Source organism: Cryptomeria japonica, chromosome 4 (assembly GCF_030272615.1).
Source record: "Cryptomeria japonica chromosome 4, Sugi_1.0, whole genome shotgun sequence".
Classification (NCBI taxonomy): domain Eukaryota; kingdom Viridiplantae; phylum Streptophyta; class Pinopsida; order Cupressales; family Cupressaceae; genus Cryptomeria; species Cryptomeria japonica.
In genome coordinates this window covers 87450602-87459979 of record NC_081408.1, presented here as the reverse complement: position 1 = coordinate 87459979, position 9378 = coordinate 87450602, and positions in this window count along the sequence as shown.

Sequence of the window (9378 nt, the reverse complement as noted above, 5' to 3'; positions counted from 1 at the left end):
AATGCAACACTTAGCCTTGAATGGAGACTTAGAATGATCAATTGCTTGAAGGAATGCTTGAATGCTTGAATTCTTGAATGTTTGAATATCGTTTCCACCTTTTTTCCATCCTCCCCAAAATGAGAGAGGAAAAGTAGTTTATATACTTGCCAATTAGGGTTAAAAGACTGATTTTCCCGACCTTAGGCCGACCAAGAAATGTTATTTTCCAATTTGCAAACAAAAGGGCCCGAAGTCCCATAGGAGACCGAGCCCAAAATAGGGCCAGGGACCAGGGCGCTGGGCGCCATGGTCCTGGGGGACCAAGGCGCTGGGCGCTCTGGTCCCACCTCCCGGGACAACAGGGTGCAAGGAGGATCAGGCCAGGGTGCTGGAAAAATGCAGTTTTTGGTGTCGTGAGCAAGTTTCGGGGTCTCCATTCAGGTTCAGTGTTGCGTCGCCATCGTGAAGACCCAAATGCAGTCGAAATTGCAAGTGTCACAATTTTAGGACACTACAGCAACACCTACCTTACACCACTTGTCAAATGTGAAGTCCGCTATAAATATCAATTACCAAATAATAACTCTCCATGACTTCCACCAAACTAGTAACTATCATAGAAATTTGTCATAGTCCAACATAGCAACCTATGACATAGTCCCCTAATTTTAGGATTTCCAAAGTGGGTGAAAATAAAATAAGTAATAAAATAAACATGTGTGAACTCTAAGGATGAGACACCTTAATTCCAACAAATGGAACATAGATCTAAAAATATTATTGTTCTAGAGTTTATACATTTTTGAGCTTGGGACGTGGTTTTTGTATCTTTTTAAATGAAAATATTGGTTGGAGGTCGAATCTTTTATTTAGGTGAAATAAATGAGATTTGTCATGAACATAAGTAGGTGTAGAGTGATACTATTTATACTATAGAAAAAATTGTGTACTACAACAAACAGTATAGGCTCATCTAACTATATATGAAGATTGAACAATCTTATCTATTTTGTATCATTCTCTTATGTGCCATATGTTTTTTTGATCTTTTCTTTTCACGTGGCAGTCATCTAAAGATGGGTTCAAACAAGGAAGTATTTTAAAATTTCAACCTTCATTTCTCTTAGACTTCCTAAAATGTTTGTTAGTAATAGATGTATCGCTAAGAGAAAAGGAAGGTGAAAATGCTATGTTGCATAAGAGATTAAAACAATATGACACTAGATGGATAGAATATGAAGCTAAGATGTCCTCCATGGAGGAAAATGACATAAATAGTTAAATATTTAATGCATGCAACTAATATTTTATTAGAAGGTCTCAAAATTAAATGCGAGTCCATATTTTGTTTTTTGACATCATGCAATGAACGTTTCAAATTTGCCTCATATTTCATATCAAAAAATGACATACTGATATAATTAAGGGGTGAGACATTTTTCTCAATAGTCTATGATCTTTCTTGCAAGGGAATCCTATTGGCTAATTACAAATATTATACAGTATCGTCTTGTAATTTTGCACAAAACAAGGTAAAATAAAAAAATAGAATTAAATAGTTGATGCCATAAATAACAAAATTTATGATGGCGAGTGCAAGTGGCGGCAACGAAAGGGGTTTTTGGTGGCAGGAGCTTCACAAATCCAAGAGATCGAGAGCTGATCCAGCAGGGTTGAAACCAGAAAATCAATCACCATTTCAATGGAAGATGCAGATAGAAGGCACCTTCTTGGAGTGATGAGATTGATCATGAAATCCCTATGGAGTCTATCAAGGCAAAAGTCAATAATGGTTGGTAGGCTTACGACAATAATGGGCATACTTTGATGCATGGTGCTAGAGGACAGCTTGTGAATCCCTTCTTGCCTCAAGATCAATATAGACCGCAATGGATTTTTGAGAAGGGTCGCTAGGCCAAAAAACTTTATTAGCCTGGTAGGAACAAGCAATCGACCCACCCTGGATCAGATCAGTTCTTAGGTCCTAGGTGAAGATATAACGATAGAAAGCCAAACTATAGAGGTCCCCACTGGTCTAGGCATTAGATCTATCATGGCCCCCAGCCTGCCAAGCTCCCTTAAGGAGTGTGGCCAAACTCTTCTTAAGAATGGAGTGACAAGGGCTTCCAAAGGAGCAAGAATGGGTGGTTCAGGAAAATGTCAATCTCAGAAGCAGACGTGACTTCTAATTGGAGAGAAAATCAATATAAGGCAAGAACCTTGAATGATCACACTAACCTAAGGTAGGATAATAGAGCCCATGGCACTTAATCTAAAGGTGCAGGCCATCCTTGAGGCAAGAAGTTGGAAACTGGAAAGATTCTTTCAAGCAACCCCATTTCAATTTCCATTGTTGATGAGGTGGTTAAACACAACAATTCTTTTCTAAAGCAAGTAGGGATTTTCATTAAGTGGGGAGGGTAGATGGAAAAGTAGGGATGAAATCAAATCATGGTGTTAGGGTCAATGGGGTAGCAACATCTTGATCAAACCAGTCACAAATGGCTTTTACTTGGTTTCATTCTCCTTTGCGGAGGAAAAATTGAAGGTTTTGAACTCGGCTCCCTTTTTCATGGAAGGGGCCCGAATGCATCTTTTCAACTGGAAGCCTAGTTTCAATCCCTGGACAGAAACAACCTCAAAAACTTCCATATGGTTTCATCTCTACAATTTGTTGGTGGGATACTGGGCGATGAGATCATCAAAGATATCAGAAGGAAATTGAGTAAATTTCTCTTTTTAGATCGACCTCTGGAAGACCAAAATATGGGGGTGTATTTTAGAATCTATGTAAGTGTCCGAACAGAGGTGGAGATCCCCTCAAAGATCAAATTACTATCTAAGGCTGGTAACTAGACCCAAGTAATCGATAGGGAATACAATCAGAGTTTATGCCCCCATTGTAGATCCTTGGTTCATTATCCTAAAAGGTGCCAATCCTTGGTCTTGATGAGTAACCTTCATAAATTTGATCAAACCTTTGTTAGCTTTAGGAAGAAAGACAATTGATGTGTGACTTCACTTTCAGAGATGGAAAAGGAGCTTATTGAAATGATCTGGATAGTGAGATCGGATTTGGAGGAAGGACAAAAAGTTATCGATGGGAGTACAGTGGCTAATCAGGTGGGATCAAGTGAAGCTATAGAACTGCAGGCAGATAATCAAATTAACTTCCCTACGGATCATGAACTGCAAGCTGAAGGAATATATAGATCTGATAGTGAGCAAGTAGAAGCATATCAAAGTGCCAACAGGGAGGTTGGGTCTATAGAAGAGTTTCTTGAATTGCAAAGTTTCCTTGGTTTATCGAAGATATCATTGTTAGGACAAAAGGATGTTGTAGTTGATTTTGTTCAACCAATCAAGGAGAGAGCCATGGTTTGTGGCAGTCCTAAGAATATGCAGGCAGAGGATGAGAAAATTCATGTTACTGAGGCCCCCCCTAAGATTGTGGAGGCTGAAGAGGATCTCAATGCAGATTCGGATGTGGATGATAACTTTGAAGAATTCTAGGATGGGATTATGGAGGAGAGAGGTCTTGAGCAAACTTCTTCTCTTCTGAAGACCCCCAAGCTCAGAATGAACAAACAAAGGGGTAGACAATACAACAAGATCAAACTTGCCATGGCTAGTTGTGCTAAAGGGAAAACCAATCTCTTTTAAACAATTCTTAAAAATAGGAAGGAGTTACCCCTTCCTGAGGAGCCATGAGGGTCCTTAGATGGAATGTTAGGGGCTTAAACGCCCCTAGAAAATGGTGCATTTGCAAGCGCCAAATTGATGCTAGTAAGGCTGATTTAGTTCTAGTATAGGAGACAAAGTGGAGCATGCCAAAGCAAGAAAGTAAGATGAAGTTTTGGATATAATGGGATGGTCTTTTTGTAAAATCAAAAGGAGCTTCGAGTGGTATTGGGGTGCTCTAGAACCCTTCAAAGGCTAGATGCTCGTTTAGGTAGCCCATAATAATTAGATTAAGGTCAATTTTCATTGCCTCCATAGCAATATACTCTGGAAGGTGATTAATGGATATGGGCTTGTAGCCACACCAAATAAGAGAGAGATTTGGTAGAAAATTTCCAGGGTTCTCAGTTCAGAGAGGGATGACAGGGTTATTATAGGAGGAGATATCAATGCAACACTAAAAAAATGGGAGAAACAAGGAGGTATCATGTCAAAAAATAGAATTCAGCAAGACTTCCAAGAATTTGTGAACTCCAATCACCTCAAGGAAGTAGTCTCAAACAATGGAAAATTCACATTGATTAATAGGAGACATGGCTTTACTTGCATCGCAAAGAAGCTAGATAGGTTCTTTTGACATGGAGACTAGTCAGAGTTTGCAAGACTGGTGGAGACTTCAATTAAACCCTATAGTGGGTCAAACCATTTCCTGATCCAACTTGTTTTTGTCCTGGATCCATACTCGGGAGGATCTCCTTTCAAAATTGAGAAAATGTGGATCAAAGATCCATATCTTCTATAACTTTTGGAATAGTGGTGGTAGGAATGTTGGGTTGGAAATCACTCAAAGATGTACATTCTCCACAAAAAGCTATCTAATATCAAATCCAAGTTAAAGGAATGGAATAAAATGCACTTCAAGAATATCTTCTCAAAAAATGAATGGATCGAAGAAGAATTGAGAGCCCTAAATGAAGTTGTCATCACAAATAGCATGAGAGGTGAGGAATTCGGGAAGGAGCAAAGCCTAAAGGAAGAACAAGTAGAAATCCTAGCCAGAGAGGAACAATTTTGGAGACAGAAGTCTAGGGAACTTTGGCTAAAGGAAGGGGACAAAAATACAAAGTTTTTCCACAATGCAATAGTAACCAATAGAAATAGAAACAAGATTTTGGAACTAATCAGAGATGATGAGTCGATAGAAAGATCCAATGAGGAGATCAGTTCTAGAGCAGTTAATTATTTTCAAAACCTACTAAATTGGAATAATTCAAATTTAAATTAGAGAGCAATTAGAGAATATTTCCTCAATCAAATCCCCAACATCATTTCAGAGGAGGACAACAAGGAGATCTCAAAAACCATTACTCTAGAGGAACTCAAAAAGGAAATTTCCCAAATGGCCCCAAATAAGGCTCCTGGGCTAGATGGCTTCCCCGCTTGCTTCTTTCAATCTTTTTGGGATATCATCAAGGAGGATCTTTTGAAACTGGTATATGAATCTAGAAAAAAAGCAACCATTCTAGGTGTGGTCAATCACACCTTTGTAGCCCTCATTCCCAATAAAAAAGATGCATCATGCATTAGTTATTACCGCCCAATTGTTTTATGCAACACTTGGTACAAAATCATTAAAGAGGGGGAAATGGAATAAGAGGTCAAATGATCAAAATGACAATGAAATTAGCAATAAAATACTAAAACATCAAAAGATCATTTATACCTTGCTATTTTACCTCTCCCTTGGATTGAGACTTTGGTGAAGTTGAATAAGGCCTCTCTTCAACTTGATTGGATGGGCTCCTTCTTGATGGATGTGGAATGCTCTTCAAATGCTAACAAGGTAAGTGGATTATTGGATTGGATTTGGATGATGGATAGAATGTTAGGATTCCCAAAGATACTGAGAGGGGGGGTGAATCAGTATCTTGTTGGTTAATGGATTTTCTGATCTTATTAAATAAATTGCATTCCAAAACAGTGTACCGGTAAACAAGAATTAATGCAGCAAATAAGAACAGTAAAGACAACATAGAAAGAACACCATAACACAATATTTTTAACTAGGAAACCCGGTGTGGGAAAAACCTCGGTGGGATTTGTGACCCACAATATTCACTTACTGGCCAATAAATGAATACTACTTACAATAGGGGCCTGCACATGCAGGAAGGCCAACTGCCTACAGCTCACTGCTTAATTACAAAAGGGAAGTCTCACTAACTTACAAAAATGGATTATGTAAATCCAATATCATGTACTGCTTCAGTTCAGCATCTACTGTGCCAGGTTCAGTACCGGTTTAAGCTCATGCAACTTCCATAGACCTTATTCCAAAATCTGCCTTAATATTCACATATTACTTCTGCAATAATCTGACCATATCCGCATCTCCATTACTTTACAAATGATCTACAAAACCTTGTATTTATACATGAGTCCTATTACAAATTACCTTGTTGGCTTACAAAAGGATTTTACAATTAAATACAAAATGTAATAAACAAAATCTTGTCGACCAGGGTGTCGGTAATCATCTTTGTTGCTGCCGGTAAACTATCTGTCGATGCTAATGCCTAAGGATCAACAAGGTTGTTGGAGAGTTGCCGGTAAGTTGCCAGTAGGTTGCCATCAATGATAAAACCTTCATTTCTCACTAGAGTGTAGAATGCCAGCATAGAAGGATTTGATAATGGAGGATAATGACGACATGATAGAGGGATGATTAGAAGAGCATGAGAGGAGAAAAGAGTAGCATAAGAATGCCATAGAAGATGTTGATTGATTTGTGAGGAGAAGAGGCTCATATTTATAGATTGGAGGCCAATGGAGGGCCAAGATTGATTTCATTATGGAGGGTTGAGATTGATTTGAGATAGAGGCATGGATCAAGGGTGCCTTGGGAAAATAAATAGGAATATAAAATTCCTTGGGAAAAAGGGGAGAAATTTAAATTTCAAACATGAGGAATTAAAAATTCCAAAATAAGGATGCATTGAGGGATTCAAAGAAATTTGAATTTCTTTGAGAGACTCAATGTTGATGTGACGGGAGTGGGAATTAAAAAACTGAGGTATAATGATAAACATAATTATGATAAATTCTAGAAGGATTAATTAGGTTGAGTGGGATTAGAAAAAGTAATTTGTAGGAATCACATGATTGGGTTAATTAATTAAAATTAATTAACTGAGAGGGTTCAGAGAAAATAATTATTGGAGGGACTTTAGAAGAATAGAGGAATAATTAATTTATTTGATAAATTAATTACTGGACAATAGTGATAGAATTAATTAAATTAGATTTAATTAACACTGAGAAGAATAAGGATAACACAATTAAGTCAATTAATTATGTTGAAAGGCTTAAATTAATTAAATATTAATTTTAGGTGTCTACAATCATTACCAAAATCATGGCAAACAGACTCAAAAAGGTCATAGACAAAATCATCTTAGAGGAGCAAAGTGGCTTTGCCCCGGGACGATCAATTGTAGAAGGTGTTATAGTTGCTCATAAAGTGGTTCATATGGCTAGGAAGCTCAAAAAGCCCTGCATGATCATCAAGTTGGATATTCTAAAAGATTATGATATGGTGGATAGAAGTTTCCTTTTAGATGTTCTATATAGATTTGGGTTTGGTAACCCCTGGATGGATTGGGTCAGAGGATGAATTGAATCCCCAAAGTTCTCAATTCTAATCAATGGGGTAGCCAAAGGGTATTTCACTACCAGTAGAGGGCTAAGGCAAGGGGATCTTTTGTCCCCATATCTTTTCATCATCATGGTAGAGTCTCTTGGAAGGAGTATCACTCTTACAAGGCTTAGGGAGAAATGGGGTGGTATAGAGATTACACTTGGTATAGAACCTGTCACACACCAACAGTTTGCCAATGATACTATCTTATTCGAGGAAGCTGGAAGGGGGGAATCCCAGAACATCAGATATTTGCTAGACAACTAAAAAGGGGCTTCGAGGCAATCCACAAACTAGCGCAATTTGGAAGTCTTCTTCCTCAATGTTCAACCAGGCCTACAACATGACATTGTCAGAATCTTGGGCCTTAAAGTTGCAAACTTTCCAAGGAAATTCTTAGGACTACCCTTGTTTGGGGGTATCACCAAGAAGTGTTATTGGGATTGATTGATTGAGTGCTACAAAATAAAAATGGAGCTTTGGAAGGGTAAGTGGCTTACCTTAGCTGGTAGACTCTCTAAAATCACAATATCCTGCTTCCCCAAAATTTTGACGAAAAGTTGGTCGGACCAGGTGTTCGAACCAAGCAGCTAGCTACCTGGTCCTGACTTTTTCTTGCCAAATTTCAGGAGCATGTTTTGGCGCTATTTTAATGTTCAAATCCAATAAATTGGTAAAAAATATTACTTCTAGGTCGGCCTATGACTCAAAACAAAGTTAGGGTTTCATATATATAACCTTTCCTTTCCTCATTTGAGGCATCTAATCCAACAATCCATCAAGAAATTTGGAAGGATCCTCTTATGAAGTGAAAGAACGAGTTATGTGGAGTCTACAATCAATAAATCAATCATTTATCAAGCCTTCATCAATCATCTTCAATATCAATTAGGAGCTTTAATGACATTGAATAATAATAGGAGATCACCGACTGTTGATTGGCATGTACCTCTCCCTTAGGGTTTAGTATGGTTTCATGTTATTTTTTATGTCTTTGTATGAGCTTCATAACATTCATTTTTGGATTTACTATTGCATTAGTGATTTGAAGAATTTGTATTTACATTTACATTCATTTAGGCTTTTCTCTCCAAAGTGTAGGGTAGAACTCTAGATTTACTTTCTCATTTATTTAGAATCTTGCATACACACAACATTTTTGCACACACATTTTCAGTACATTATTAGCTATTGTGTAGGTGGCAACCCTCAAAAAGGGGGTTTGACTAAGTCAAAACCCTATTAGCCACCTAGACACCATTTTTCAAGTTGTAGGTGTAGGTACAAGAATCTAGCAAATGCACAATTTTTGGGACTAATGGAAGACACAAGTGCAGACCCAGTCACAGAGTTAGGTCTCAGTTTTCGAAGTTCAGGGCATGGTGCCTTGGTCCAGGACTAGGGTGTGGCACCTTGGTCCCCTAAGTTTTGCATCATTTCTTGGTAGTTTAGAATTTATGGCCTTCAAATTCTCAAACCCAGGTTTTCAACTCTTTGTTATGACAGGGAACAAGGCATGGCGCCCTGGTTCTACCTAGTTTGCACCAAATTTCAGTAACAAGTGCACTTTTGAGTTCATTTTCTAGTTTTGATTTTAGTTTCTTAGTTTCAGTTTAGTTAGATTCTGCATTTTCAGTTTATGTTTGCTTCATTATTCATCTCTTAACATAGTTGGTTATTGCATCATATATTGCACATCTCCCCTTCATTAATTGCAAATTAATAGAAACCCTAAGAGATATTCCTTGACTCTCTTTTTCTCTCATAAGAAGTAGTCAAAGTGAAATATCTCACTAGGCTCTTTCGTATTCCAATGTGTGAATGAGAGTGGGATTAGGTCTTAGCTACTTTGTTCCATTTTCATACATCGCATTTTGGTGAACTCGACGTGAATCCAACCTTCTTAGATTTGCATTTTCTGATTGCATGTTTCTTTTCTATCAAAAACATAAAAAATATCAAAAATATTGTTATATGCATTGTGTTTTCATTTCTTAAATATATAGCTCATGCACTTT